Source organism: Rissa tridactyla, chromosome 7, assembly GCF_028500815.1.
Source record: "Rissa tridactyla isolate bRisTri1 chromosome 7, bRisTri1.patW.cur.20221130, whole genome shotgun sequence".
Classification (NCBI taxonomy): Eukaryota; Metazoa; Chordata; class Aves; order Charadriiformes; family Laridae; genus Rissa; species Rissa tridactyla.
In genome coordinates this window covers 7,545,503-7,561,425 of record NC_071472.1, presented here as the reverse complement: position 1 = coordinate 7,561,425, position 15,923 = coordinate 7,545,503, and the positions used below count along the sequence as shown (strand labels likewise).

The following is a 15,923-nucleotide window of genomic DNA, read 5'->3' as shown; positions in this document are numbered from 1 at the left end:
TAACGGTGCTGCCAACTTCCTTTAAAACTATGGATTTGCATGCTCAATGTCTTGTCATCAAAAAATAGCAAACCTCTCTATTTGCCCACTAATATCAGGAACACTGCTTGTCTTTCTCCTTAGTCTCAAGCTTGGTAAATTAAGTTTTTTAAATGTGAAGTGTGAATATCTTTAGTAATGATCTGTTTCCAGTACTTGGGTAATTTAAAAAAAAAAAAAAAAAGAAAAAAGATAAGCAGCTGAAATTGTATATGTAGGATAAAAATAACAATAATAAAATAGGCTTGCAAGGGAAAACCAACCCAAATATAAAGAAAAATAAAACAGAATCATGGATTTCCTTTGCAGTTGTCTCTGGGGTCTCAATACTGTTGATATTCATGCAGGTACACTAATTTGCAGAGAAGATTTTTATTAGAATAGTGTGTCATTTTTGTCCCCCCTAGTTTCACAAATCACACCATAGTGAGTATCTATGTTGGGAATAGTTGATTCAGTTATATAGATTTAGTCTTTACTGTTGGAATTTGGAGTGCAAAGAAGAAGAAGGGAGAAGGGCGTTCTTTATGTAATAACAATATGCTCAAATTACCCTGTAGCCTCAAGGGATGAATAAAACGAAAGTTTGACAAAAGTTTTATTCCTAAATGCCCCTATTACCAGTTTACGTGCTCTGAGTTAGCCACCAGTTTTAGATGCAAAGATTATTTCCAGGTATTTGACAAGAGTCACACTCTTACTCTTCCCCTAAAAGTTCTAGAACTCCTCCTGCACTACAGCGAGTATGAGTTTGGTTATGATTAATAACACTGATTATTTTTGTTAAAAACGTGTGTAAGGTATGACTTATGACATGATTACCTTCGTTAACTACATCATAATTTGATAGTAATTCATGTTTTGTTAGCAGGTCTGGAATATCATATACAAGTTGCATTAAAAGCAAGCTTTAATTGGTTATAACTCAGGAATTAGCAGTCTTCAGAAAACTCAATATCTACTTTGAGCTTATATCCAGAAAAATTTGAGAGGGTTTCTGTGCTAGAATTCTACGGAAATAACAAATCTTCTACTGCATCCCCATTTTTCAATACTTACATGACCATAATTCTACTCTGCTAAACTTCTTTAAAAACAAGTGTGACAAAATTATAATTATTGCTATTCGTCCCTTATTTTCCATAGAATCTGTGATGTCTTCGTTACTTTCTAGACTTACAAATAGGAAAATACATGCCAAAGTAATGTGCAGCCCAGCGTTAGATCACCAGGAAGATAAATGAGCAGATGAGGGAAATTTTTATATATGGATGAGTAGGATCATGTCTATAGGATCATCTTTCGCTTTTTCACTTACTGAGGATGCCCAGCTCATGGCACCCGCAACTGCCGTGCAGTTTTCGTTGAAAGGCTCTCCAGCCTACTGAACTTACAAACATGTGAACCAGATTTTCAGAAATACGCTTATTGAACAGGTGCTAAAAAACCAATCACGACATGGAGCTGCATATACGGGAGATGAACTTTTAGGAAAAATTGGATCCTACCTTGCCAGAAAATCATATGGGTGAGAGGTGTATTTTTATGGAGAACATATTCTCATCTTAGAGGGGCACAGAAGTTTAAACACTGCTCCTTCTCTATGTATGCATTGCAGGACATTAAAATATCCTTGTAGTGCAGATGGCTTGTGGCAATGGTTGCAGATGAGCAAAAAACCCCATATGTACATGAACTCTAGAGATATTTGACAAGTTTGAGAGTTGGTTGGTTATTTATTGGGGTAGATATCATGGAGTGCATTGACATGTGGGGTATCGATGCACAGAACTGGAAGTGTAATTACAGCCCAAGTAGGTAAATGTTATCACACCTCCATTTTACTGTGCAGGTAGACGCATAACAGCAAAGCATATTATGTGAAAATTGATTTAATTAATTAATAAGATAGGGGACAGTGACATTGTATTCATAGATAGTATAAGAAAGTCAGACCTGAGGAATGATCTAGTTCCATGGAATAGCCCTGAAGCGTGGTAGTGCTGAGTGGTGGGAAATTTGGGGACTGACACCCTATCTGATGAGATGTCACTGAAATGTGTTTGGAGGAAGGTCCTCTAAAACTGTCGTTCACACTGCTGTTTTGTTATCTGACCTCTTTTGTTTCTCCTATCAGAAAATCCATGTGAAAACTTCCTTTGTTGCACAGAGGACCATCGAGGGCAAGTTAATGATTTCCAAAGTGATAAAAAGAAGGGAGCCGTTTCTGCAGAGCATGTAAATCAGAGCTAGCTACAAATCTTCTTAAGACAGAGCTAGCAAATAGCAATTTCCAAGCTTATGTTTTGCATTACATGTTTTTCTGGTCACAGAATTACTGTGAAAATCAGACCCTTCCTAAGGCATGTATGTAATACGTGCCCTCTGAGATTCAAAATCCTACATGTTCTTATACTGTTATGCAAACAACACAATTCCTCAAGTTGTGAATCATTAACCTACTTTTTTGTCTCCTAAAAAGAGATATGAATGCTGGTCATGCAAGAGCAAAATAGTTTCTAATAAACCTTTCTAATGGGAAAAGTACCACTTTGATTCAATATCCACAGAAACTGAAAAATAAATTTCACTTTATTTAACTATTTTAAATTACTTACTTAATTTGAAGGCTTCACAAGCATCTTTAACAAAGTAAACTTCTAGCTAATAAAAGATTGAGGACACCATTGTCTGTGGGTGACACCTAACACAAAGGAGATGATAGGATCCCTCATTTATGTAATATATAAATACGGCTGTAATGTAATAATTACAATGGTATTAATAAAATATTCCTTATTTTTTACCGTTAATCCTTTCAGGACACATAGATGATTGTATCTTAAAAATACATAACCAGCAATAGTGCTGAAATTACTGTACTACATAGTAGGAAATTAATAATTTTCAAATATTCACTGATTTTCTCTGTATGTGTCAATTCCTGTACTGGAAGGCTTCTGAAAGTGGGGGGAGCGTCTTCTAAAACATAACAGAAAATGTGCTCGGTATTTGCAAGACATTACCTTCGAGTAGTGGATTTTTCTATCCTAAAAAATACTCCAGGGAACTGATGTTGTGGACTTGCTTGCCTCTAGGTGAAAAGTGGTTTCCTTATAAAACTCTAATGTTTATTACCATATGCTGGATTGACTGCATGACAAATGGGTCTTCAGGCAGACCAAAGTTGTATACATAGAGAGGAAAAGGATATACCCTGCCTTTTCCATCTGATCTTTCTGTTGAAGTGGGAAAGGTATCAATCTCCCGCCTGTTAGAATGGTTACAAGCGATTTGCTGGAGTTGGGTTTCAGTTAATGGCTTGCTTTGCTCTTGGTTCTCAGAGCTCCCTGTCTCCATCTCTTTCTGCCTGTGCTGCAGTGGAACAAGCCTACCGACTGTTACCCCGGTCCTGGAAGGAGAGTGTCTGCCCACTTTCTGGGCAGGGTGCCACCTAAATTTACTGATTTGAAAGCAGAAAGACAAAATAAAATCTGCAAAGGAGCAGGACATATCTTTCAGTTGGTAGCATGTTACATTACCACAGGAATAAGTCCCTCTATGAAAGGAATGATACTTGAATATCAGAAGAAAATTAAAAGAAAAGCCTTACATCAGCATAAGGCAACAAAAGTATTGGCATCAAAGACAGATTTCTTTATGGTTCCTTGCTTTTAACAAGGAGAATTTGTTTTGTTTCCTTAAAGCATTGCCACAAGGCCAAGATGTCTAAAGTCAGCACAGAAAAGTCAGCAGGAAAAAAAAGTGCTGTCCTCTAAAAGGAATCATGGTCACTCTTGTGTTTTAATCCCACCTCCATCTGTGGCCTGCAGCAAATCACTTAACCCTTCTGACTGTGTTCACCCAACTGTAAAATGGGGATAACAATACCTACTTACCTACCTCAGAGGAGAGTTGTAGGGATTAATTGGTTGATGTTTGCAAGGCACTTTGAAGACAGCAAGTGCTTATTTTAGAGCCTGTTGAAATTATTGGTGACACTGATCAGCTAAAATTCAAAGGGGACCAAACTCATTAAGGTTCTGATCTTCTTCCTCCATTTGGCTATGTTTATGGGTTAGCAAATCTCACTGCATGCGGACAGTTTATTGTTTGTTTGGAAGCAGAGTAGACTAAAAAGATGCTTTGAACAACTTTGTTAATCCTTTTAACAAACATGTCTTCATTTGCATATCACTGAAGCTGAAGGTTTTATCTTTGATGATTATATAGCAGAACACTTCTGGAGACACGTTGAAGTGGTTTTTTTCCAGACTTGCGGTCAGATCAGAATTATGAAAACAAACTAAAACCTACCTAATTATATCACAAGTAATTTCTTTACTATAACCAGGTAGGATTTCGGCTTTCATAGCATTCAGATAGATTTCTGCTTAGCTGTGAGATGTGTTTCTTATGATATTAGAGATACGGTTTAGTGATGGTTTTTGTCAGAGTTAGGTTGATGGTTGGACTAGATGACTGAAAGGTCCCTTACAACCTAGGCAATTCTATGATTCTGTGATTCTACGTTCTTTTATGCTGTAAAATTCCATCAAAAACTTGCCGGCAGTTCAGTTTGCATTAATAAGGACAGGATTTCCTTCTGTAGGACCATGCTAAACTCCTGTTTTAAGAGCATATGGAGAAAATTAGAAAATCTAGTTCAGATATTCATATATACATGTACGCAGTTTCACAATTTCATGATTTCTTAGTACATAGCTTTAGAAATACAGTTATGTCTGTGACTGTGCATCACTTCTCCAGTGTAAACAGAACATCGCTACTTGGAGACTAATAGACTGAACAGGGCCCTGAGCCACCTGGTCTAGCTTTGAACCCAGAGGTTCCTTCCAACCGGAATTATTCTATGACTCAAAATAGGTCCATCAGACCATGTGCTCATGCCTCTCCTACTAGCAGTGCCCAGAGTCGCCTGGATCAAAACACATCCACTTACGCGTGTGTACATTAAGCCTGTGTGCTCTACACAATGGAAATAGCATTTTGATGTTGTGTTTCCGCCCTGACAGTTTTTGATCAGTCTTTTGTTGAAATGGCGTCTGTGGAACTGTGTGCTTGGGATGTAGCAAAGCATGCTAGCATGTGCCATGTTTTCTTTATCCTTTTCACACATTTCTTCTAATTCCTTTCTTTGGATGCGGTAGTAGGTATTGATTTTTCACGTTGTGAGCTTCTGAGCTTGCTGAAATAATTTCTTTAGCTGATTTGCCCACTTGTTTTGTGTCAAAAATGTGGCACTGAAAGCAAAGTAGGAGAAACAACTCTTCCTGTTTAGCTCAGTTTAGCAGTCTGAAGCTCACAAATGTTTTAGTTTTGTTGCAACAGCTTTGAAATAAAGTCTGTACACGTGGGTGCTGAACCTCAGCTTGCATACTCGTTTTTGAATCTGCATGCCAGGGATTGCTCCTGTCTCTGCTTCCTCCCAAAATTGGTGGCTGAATCTGTTGTTCATCACTGCCCGAATTCAGTGATGTGCATTCCCATCGTTTGTTTCTTTTGGTTATCCCACTATTTCCCTGAAAATTCACTTTAGAATTGCAATCGTGGTTTTACTGCTGGAAGCAGTATGCCATAGAGATATTGCCTTTTTTCAGGAGGTGCAGGAGTAAGACTGGGTTTACGTTTTTGAGTCAGTGCTTCCTACTTGGGTAATATAATTGAGAGCATTTACTCGTTAACTGTCTATCGGTTTGGTGTCTGTTGAAAACATGACCCAACATTTCTAAAACAACCAAAAAAATCTCCATTAAATGTTGCCATATTTTCAGTGTTGCAGTCGAGCCCTCAATATACAGTACTTGCTTAAATACCATGAGTAAATACACATATACAGGTATATCCAGTTATTTATAGTCTAAGATAAGAATGTAGATAGAGAGCTGTAGGAATATGGCAGGTATGTTCCTTTCTCTGTTCATTAATTGCCAGTGAAATGAGCATGTTATTACGCACTTATTATTTTCAGCTGATTGGTTATGAATGGTGATATTTGCTCTTGCTGTTTTCAAAATTTGGTAGGATTTAGGGCCTAATCTTTGTAAATAATCACTGAGGTCACACGGTACAATTTCTTCTCAGTCATTAGGTGACCAACCTCTATGAAAGCAGAACTGCTTGAAGAAGTGATTGGGATGTTGAGCCTCTGTTGCTGATTTAATGGGGAGGCAAATATAATTTTACTGCGTAAAGAGTGCTCCAGCCACGTGATATAAAGAGCTGATCTCTTACAACTTTCATCTTGCTGGGTCAAATTCATTTTTAGAAAGTGGAACAGACATCTTTGGGCAAACTTTATGCTGAACCAGGCATCATTCACATCATTTCCATAATGTCTGGAATGAAGACTTTGCAACATCATGGCATGTGCTCTGGCTGATCTGACAGAAAAGTGATAGCGTGCTAACACCTGATCCAGATCAGGTCTATACAGTTGGATGATTTAACAAAAATCTGTTGTATAACATGGAACTGTGGAGCCTTCACCTCTACAAGAGAAAGTGAGGCAGAATCCTTAAGGAGCATAAAGAAGATGAGCATTTTAGAAAATAAAAAGCATTAAAAATCTCTTCCTGCCTTTCCCTTTTTCATAAGGAGAACTGCATTTGGCTTGTACATGGACCTTAATGTGAAATAGCTGTGTTCCTCTCTGACAGGGAGAGAGGAACTTACCAACCAAACTCAGTTCATCTCTCTTTTTTCACTGTCTCACCAGATGATTGCACACATAGGAGAAGCATCTAGAAAATTTGTTGTCATGAATTTTTGTTCATGTGTGCATGTTTGTTCGCGCTTCAGTGTACCTAGTTATGCATCAGCATACGTTTTAAAAACGTCTTCCCCAAACGTATGCATAAACAACGAACAGGTGAGTAAGTATTAGTGAAGTAAGAAAAAATGCCATCCAAGCAAACTGTTGTCTGTGTTTAGCTATATCATTACCCTCCAAGGTGCAGCTGAACAGAAGTACAGGGAGTGTGGAAGCTTCAGTACTTAGAAGTGACTGTTCCAATTTGTCTTAATATACACTTCAAACTTTCTCCATTAGAACTGCAGCCTGCGATCCTGTTCCTTCGTTCATGAGTTCAGTGCAACTGAACATGGGGAGACAGACTTCAGTCTTGAAATACTCACTTTATAAATGAATTTGTTATTTTAGGAATTTGCCATTATTTTAAGTAGCTGGTTCTATATTTCTGAGGTTATTTTTCAGTACTGAGTGAATACTGTGAAAAACATACAGGAGGGGAGTTCTAAAAATATTTCTAGGTTACAGTCTGTATTCAGGACAGTCTGTACTAAGTGCCATTTTATCTTTTTTTTTTTTTAACTTATAAAAACAGGAAGAAGCTTTGCTACTTCTGAGGACCCTGATAAATGTTTCTACCTGTCTTTTTCTAGAAAGATCTCTTCAGGTGCCAAGCAAGGGTCACTGTAACCATGGATACTTATACTCCATTTTCCCCTTGGGTTTCTGTGAAAAACTTGGTATGATGCCCAGTTTAAACCGCATTTTATGTTAGGTAATCATAGGCTCAGTCTGTTCTTGGGTATTGTGGTTTTAAGTTTTCAACGGTTGCTCTGTGGTTTGAAAGCTGTGTTTTTTATTCCCTCTTCTTTTCTAAGCAAAGAATCCGTTAAAGCAAAGTCGCTTGATAACAATTATTCCACCAAAATAAAGTCTTTTGGGATGGATTGATTGTTGCGTGGTTTAAAACTGAAACCAAACTAACAAACCACTTTACTCTAGCATCATGTTCAATACAAAATCCATTACATTTTACTGAATTTGGAAATTCAGTAACTTTACTGGAATTTGTCAAAACGCACTTAGGAATTAGAAGAGACTTGATTTGTTTTTTACATGTATCTTACAAGTCAGTCTTAGAAAGATTTCTAAATGTGTTTTAGTGAAAAGTGGAATCCTCCTCTGCTGCTTTGATATAGATCTACAAAAAGGATCTAAGTCTAGTTGAAGGAGCAGTGTAATTCAGATGAGGGGAGAAACTAATTATAGATTTTTCTCACCTTTCAAAAACATTGGAGGCGTTGAGTAAGTGTACAAAGGCGAAGGTACCTAATATGAATGAGTATGAATGTGTATATAGAAATGGAAACTGCCCTGCTGGATGTGGAAGCAAAGCTCAAGAAGTGCCGTGTGATCAGATCAGAAGAACCATATCAGCTCCATCAACTTCTGAAAGAACTGTGTGAAATGAGAAGTCTTGAAACAGTTAGGTTTTAATAAATCTGTCAAAACCAGGGCAAAGTCATGTGACTATTGAATGGCAAATGCACGGCCTACATTTAAAAAGAATAACACGGGCTACTCTTGCTTCAGTTGTCTTATTGGCATGCAAAGCTTTGGAACAACCTCTGGTGGGATGAATATTTGAAGTGTGGAATGAAAGGGAAAATGGAGCAAAAAGGAAGTTGAATTTATAAAAGTATATTGTAGTAGGACTACTCAATAGCTTTAATTGATAATTCATTTTCTAGGCAAAGGAAATAGAGTAGATTCCACTTGCCTGGACCTTGGTAAAGCACTTCATATGATGCTGTTTGAGTGTTGATGAGATTAGTTGGTTAAGTTAGACTCTGTGGGAACTAATACAATATACCTAATATGAATGAGGAAGTTTATAAAGGGAAATAACAATGATGACACTGAAAGGGAAATAGTAGGCTGCAGGAAAGCAATCAGTAGAGCTCTTCAAGGTTCATCGTTGGAACCAGTTACACTTACTATTTCACATTAGCTTTGTGACAAAAAGTAGTAAGCTACTGAAATTCACTACTAGTGGAAAATGAGGTGTCACTGTTGAAACTGGGATATCCTCAGATATGACAGGAGGGAGAGAAACATAAACATATCAGCCAATTGCAGAATGAGTCTGAATTTCTCATATACAGCTGAGAAAGAGATGTCTTTGCTTGTTGAATGTATCAAGTGGGGTACACTTAATGGAGAAAGAAGTACCATTGCTGCCGTACAGAGCACTGGAAAGGTGTCTTCTGAAATATTTTTTACAATTCTTAACAAGAAAAATAAATTCAAATGGAATAGGTGCAGAGAAGGATGACCGGCGTGAAGTGTGGAATGGAGAGCTGCTCCTGCAAGAGGAGACTGAAAGAGCTTCTTTTCCTTAGTTCACAAAATGAATGTTGAAAGGGACAATGAAGCAGGATAGTAGACATCTGAAAAGGAAAAGAAATACTTGGACCAGTATTAGTACACCACTGACTGGAATGTAATACCATGGTGAACACACATTGTAAAAACATGGAAAAGTTTTTACCTGTCAGAGGAACAAGCTTTAGGAACAGTTTCTCAATAAAAAAGAATTTTAAGCAATTGACTGCTTTGACTGATTTGTTGCGACTTGTTGACCCTAGTTCAGTCCCATTATTCTAGGTTCTGATCTAAAAGGCTGTTCCTTTGATAGCTGCAATGTTTGTGAAAGTTAAAATATCACATACCTGATGATCACAGAATCTAAGCATTTGTGTAACTTTTATACTACGCATTTTTGTTAAATTCAAGAGTTTATGTCCCTTTCTTTATGATTTCAGGTGCTATTAGGGTAGCAAGATTGATTTTATGTGAGATGGAGATAAATGCTGAGAAAGTACCCTTCTGGTGCCTAAAGACAAAGTAGTATTGAGTAGTTCATAAAATCCTGATTTTGCTCTAAGAGAGAAGCAATTTTCAGCCACAAATGTCAGATTTTAGTGTCCAAGCCATGAATCTATGCCAGAGCTGGTGAGTAAGTCTCCGTTGACCAATACAGCGACTGTACTGCTTGTGTCAAGTGTAAGTATTTGCACTTTGAAAATACAGATCTTAGAGTAACATATAAAATCAGTCACGTTCTGTACTGCTGTTTATCACAAAAAACCCATCAAAATCATTTATTCAGTAGTTCCTGACTCTGTAAGAACCACTATTGTAGAGAAGATTTGAGAATAGCCAGTCACAACCAAAGTGTTAGTCTTTGAATACTAGTCAAACACAAACAATTCAAATCTTACGAACAAGGAGACGGAAGAGCCTTTTCATCATCTGTCTGTCTTATTGCCGGTGGAAGGTGGTTTCCTATAAGAAAGGTAGCAATCAAAGGCAAGAAGAGGCAAGTAAAAGCAAAATGTAAACATACAGAGCCAAAATTTAGGGGTTAGGAGGAGGTCAGTGCCTGAAACGGTAGAAGCAAAGTTTAATTGTGTTCTTAGACTTCGATTTTTTAATTAGTACTCCACTGAGGGAAAGGCTGCAGTCTAAGCAGCAAATGCTTTGGGTGCATTATGTTAGACATTAGAGAATACAACCACAATCACAAATCCTTTGGAAAGTTGGTTTTGTTAATTATTGGAATGGTAGCTTGGGTGCTACCAGAATATGTCTTTTCATGTTAAATGTTCTGTAGAATTTGAATGTGCATTTGTGTCTGTTCTTATAAATTGGATGTACACAATGAAATTGAAGTAATGAAATAAAGAACACAGGTTGTCTGTACTTCTAGGTAATGTCTAATTGATTGCAAAGCAAAACCTGTGCAACTTGTTACACTCCAATCAGGGACAGATGGACAAGAAATGGCAGTGAGTGTTTAACTGGCCTCATGCCTATTCTTTGTTCTAAAGCCCCTGAAAAGACTCTTAGTTCTGGGTAACAAAACACTGGCAAGTCTGCCTGGGATTCTTTGTAATATTCATCACATGGAAACCAATTTCCATACGGGTAAATTCCTTCTCAGAGAGAGAGCTTGTGAGCAGGGCCCCCAGAATTAAACTAGAAAGGGAGTTAATTTAGTGGTAAAGCATAAAGGGGAAATGTGAAAATAAGGCTGTATATACAATGCTTGTATGTGTAATAATGAAATAAAGCCTTATGTACAATCATCTCAGAATAGCACGTCCAACAGAAATATCATACAAGAAATAACAGAAGGATCAATATCAGCTCAATTATTTACTTGTAAGTGATAATAACAGAAATATAATCTCTCTAGGAGCCAGTTGAATTTATGCATCTGGGTTTTCAAAAAAGTAATGAAAGGAGCATGGAGCCGAGCACAATCTGGATCCCGGTGTTGTTCTCGAGGTGCAGAAATCACCTTGAAGTTAACAGCTTTTTATTTGTGGGATGAAGGCTGCTTTGGGAAAAGTTACATTAAACAGTGAAGAGAGTGAGGAGTAGCAAAGAAGGAAAGATGAACAATAAGTTCAGAAGGAGCAAACAAATAGGAACAGAGACAGTAAGGTCATGGAGGGACAAGAGCATGAAAAGATGGTGACAGATGAAGTTGATAGTCCCTCTTTTTTATTTTCAGTTGTCACAAAACCAAAGAAAAGCAACCTTATCCTGGTGGATAGGAAGAGGTGAAGATTTCTCAGCCAAAGAGCAGGTCTGTTTGAATTGCTGCAGGCTGAGCAGAATGACAAATGAAAATGCAGAGGGAAGTGGGGGCCTTAGGGGAAATTTGTCCTAGCTCAGTAAGGACAGGGATAGTACCAGATTCACAGAAACTTATTTATCATCCAAGGAAAAAAGACAAGAGAAAGCAGAGAAAATAATGGACTTACTTAAATTTTATTTCTGTGAGAAATATTTTAAATACAAACAGACAGATAAAAAGTTCTTTGGTAATACATGTTGGTGCATTTGTGCAGAAAGCAACGCAGTGCCAGTGGAAGTGTAAGACTGGGGGCTTTCAAAACAGGAAAACCTATTTTATTCCTAGTGCAAGTAGAGCACAACGAAATAAAGTCAAATATGTATTACTTTATAATTTCCATCTCTTGCTTTTAAATAGCAAATCTCTTTATCTGTTTGCCCACCATATTATTAAAACATTTAAAATGTATTTTTATCTCTATCAAATAGCAATTTTCTTTCTACTACTATTAAACAGGAAATCTTTGTGGATTGCTCCTCTGGTTTCTTGCACGCATACACAAGTACACATTCACATATACACACACACACATTTTATGACCCTTGAACTGTGAAATGATGCAGAGGGGACAACTCTCTTTTTAATTGTAACAGTGGACAACCTGTAGTATATTCTCCACTGAACCACATGACAAAGATCCTCCCAGGACCAAAATTATCACCACAACAGCTCACCAAAACAGCATTTTTTCCTGTTCTGATTCCAGGAATTCCATAGATGGAGGGCTTTATTTTTTGTACAGTAGTGCTATAACAGCCCCCAGGGTCCCACCAGTCTCATTCCTAACCATGAGGACCTACCTACGGAATAAAAAGAGTTTATTTAGTTCTTTCCCTGCAGTAGTCAACAGAGTGTCATTTAGGTCGAAGTGTAAGATGGGGCCACTTGTCCATTAGGAAGTGGAATGAAACCACTAATTCACTTTGTGTAGACTACAAAACAGCTGCCAGACAGTAATAATTTTCAGTCAGTGCTGACCTGGGGTAGATTTAACAAGTGACCTAGAAATGAAAAGCTTGGTAGGCAACTGCAAATCCCCTGAGTTATTTGAAAAGGCACGCTTCTAAAAGATTTAGAAATGTATAATTTAGTAAGGGACAGACAGTATGTTTTAATTAATATGCTTGTATTTTTTGAGGTTGGATTTTCTTTTACTGTCATTTATATCAGTAAAGAATGTATGTCAAATACTATTTCATAGGAATAGTTATGTTTTGTATCAACTTTGCATGAAATTAAATTAACTCATGAACAGGAAAGTGATACAGAATCAAACTCTTGGAGTGCATATTTCCATTTATGAAAATGAGTGAAAATGCTAAGAGTAAATGGAGTGCATTTTGAAATCTTTGGTTGTCCCTGTCAGGGGAGGTACCCAGGACCGGGTAATGAGACTCGTTTCAGGGCAAGGGCATGGGCAAAAAAGGCTGACACTCTTAGGTTTTGAACAGACATGAATAACAGGGGGGTAAATTATAAAATAATGAATGGTCTAGAGAAAATAGAGGAGGAGCTTATTGTCTTTCAATTTTCCAAGACTAAAATAAGGGGACAGTCAATGAACTTAAAATAGTGGTGACCTATTGCTCCTTTGGCTGAGGAAGCCACCCAGCTGGGGTGCCTGAGTACCACTAGCAGAGGGAGGTCAGTGGCCAGGCGTGTTGTTTGTGCTGCTATGATTTTCAGATCACTGACGCTAAAAATGTGTAGGGATTCCATAATGAAGATGCTAATATGAATATTGCATATATCCGGAGCTGTTAACAATCAGTAATATCTGCTTCCATAGTTTCAGGCAGAAAAGGGATAGATGATTGTTCACTTTTTTTTTTTTTCTGGTAGGGTTAATTTAGGGTTTTAATTCCCTAAATTGGTTCATTGTGGAATCGGAGCCCATACAAAGGAAGTGGTGGGATTACATTGCTAAGATCAAGACTGACATTAGTGGGACAAGCCATGAGATATTCTTACCAGTAATGTGAAAATGCATTTTTAGAGATCCGTGGAAAATGTAGTGGCTGGCATGGGGGGAAAAGAAAACATTTGTCAACTGGGTGGGGGAAAAGAGGGAGTTGGTTTTTTTACTGCTGGCCATTGTCAAATGAAGGATACTGTGTAATATACGCTAGGGTCTAATGCAGTGTGGAAATTCCCATATTTCTATTGACGTAAACCACATCATTTTAATTTACCTAGAGAGGATCTACACCCCAATCCTTGCTACATAGAACTTGTCAGTTGGGACTCCAGGGTTTTATTAATGGCTCTGTCTTTCATGCGCTGGATGACTCCAGGCAAGCCATTTAACTGCCACTGCATCAGCTTAATGCTTTTTAAAAAAGAAGATAACAGTGTGTGTACTTGAATCCAAGAAAGCCTTGAATATTAGAGGATCTCATATCATATGTGTCATGTTAGGAAATATGCATAAGTTAATGTTTCTTAAGTTAGGTTTTTGGGGTTTTTTCGAAAGCAAAACAAAACAACAAACCAAACAGCTCTGTTTTTGATCTGTTGATAAAGGTGACCTCAAATTACCTTACATTGACTATGATAATACTGTGCCTAAGAATGGAGGAGAGACTATTGGTGTGGCCTGCTTGGCCTTCTGTCACAGATGCAAAGTTGCCTTGTATTACCTCACAGTTATTACAAGGCATTGCTCCCCAAAGACTGACCATGCACATCTTTTACCCCTACTAAATCAAGGTGATCTGTTGTCTTATTCCATGGCTGTCATGGTGCTATCTACTCATTTTCTGAAACTGTAATGTGTACAAAATATTTTTCTTTTACTTCCAGCCAGCAAGAAACTTTGAGCCATATTGTTTTGGGCTGTTTGATGGAAATACTGAGTTTTGCAGTTTTCCCCGTAGATGCTGAGGTTGTTGACCTCTATTGAAAGAGTTTGTGGGATAGCTGTTGAGCCATTTTTGTCTTCTGCACACCTAAATTTTGCTCTTGATGTTGACAGTTTCATAGTTCCAGTAGGATAGAGCTGTCATCAAGGGAAGTTGAGATCACACAGCATGAAATGGTCCCTCATTTAAAAGACACTGAAGGAGAGTTTCGGACATGGAGTACAAATACTTTAACCTAACTGAATGCCCCCAATGAGAAGAATGAAGAGGACTGAACATGCAGATGATGATGGTCTTGCAGTGGTTTGCACTGGTTTGAAGATGTAAAGAAATATGCTTCTAAACATTGATTACACATGTAGGCCCAGAAAATTGGATTCCTCAGATCATTAGTCTATGAATTTCTGTAGTAAAGTTTTAATGAATTGAAGAACAATTCTTTTACTGATCAAGGTGGAAAAGGTTTTAGTAGCCATGAATTCATAGATAGGACATACTACACCTTTTACTTAGGTGTGTATTTTGGTTTCAGTATAGAATCTCTGCAATCCAAATAGAAATGTCTTTATCTGGGGTTAGAAGGAGTGTTTTCCTGGACTAAGTTAACAAGCTAGAGCGGAATAAATTTGTAGCTAAGGCAGAAACTCCCTTTTTTGCAGTATACATCCAAACTGAATGACTTCAATATTAATAGTGCCCATCTACAGTTGTCTGCAAAGCGGGTTACCTATGAGTTGGTTAGGGAGAAATTCTGAGGCTTCTCATTAAAAAGAAACATGGGATATTCCCTCAAAAATTTAAATGAATTAAAAAATAATGAGGACCAATAAACAGAGCAGGGCTTTGCAGAGTGAGGATTTTCAACTGGCATAAGCTGACACAGAAATTTAGAAATGTATGTCAGTCAACCAAGGTAACTGCTGTGTGCAACTTTAACATTTATTTCCCAGAAGCAGCGAGCAATCAGGGAAAGCAGTAAGAAATCTTGACTTCTCATTCACTGACCTGAAAACTAACTAGTTCTGATATATTGTGATTAGTTAAGTACAGGGTAACAAAATGCTTTAAATAAATATTGGCTATCAACTAATATTCATATCTTTAGGTATTTATGGTGATATTTAGAATGCTCAATGAGTACCAGATGCAGAAGAGATTCTATTTAAACGGAGGATGCATGATCTTGGGAAACTTTCAGTGCATGAATTAATATACTCTGTAAAACTCCATTTTTCAGTTTATGGTAAATTATCTTGACATGAACAGCAATGAATTCAGAATATAGTTTAATGAACTGGACCATGGGTTAGCATCTCTTCTCTTAAACCCTGAAAATGAAGAAACATCAAAACAATGACTTCTGATAATCCCCTCAAATAAAGCTTAAATTCCTGAAGTGATTCCTTTGCTGAAGTAGCTGCTTTGTGTAACAATGAGCCTTGTACAAAGGCTCCCTGGGGCAGAAAGACAGGCAGGATGCAAGCTTGAAAGTTTGCTGGCCCAGTCAAGATTTTTTATAGCCTTGGGCTACATGGCACCAGTT

General features: G+C 37.6%; 1 protein-coding gene across 1 annotated transcript in view; it reads left to right on the top strand.

The window, feature by feature from the left end:
- THSD7B (thrombospondin type 1 domain containing 7B) overlaps positions 1 to 15,923 on the top strand; it is a 538,929-nt gene that overhangs the window by 48,367 nt on the left and 474,639 nt on the right. The window lies entirely within an intron of this gene.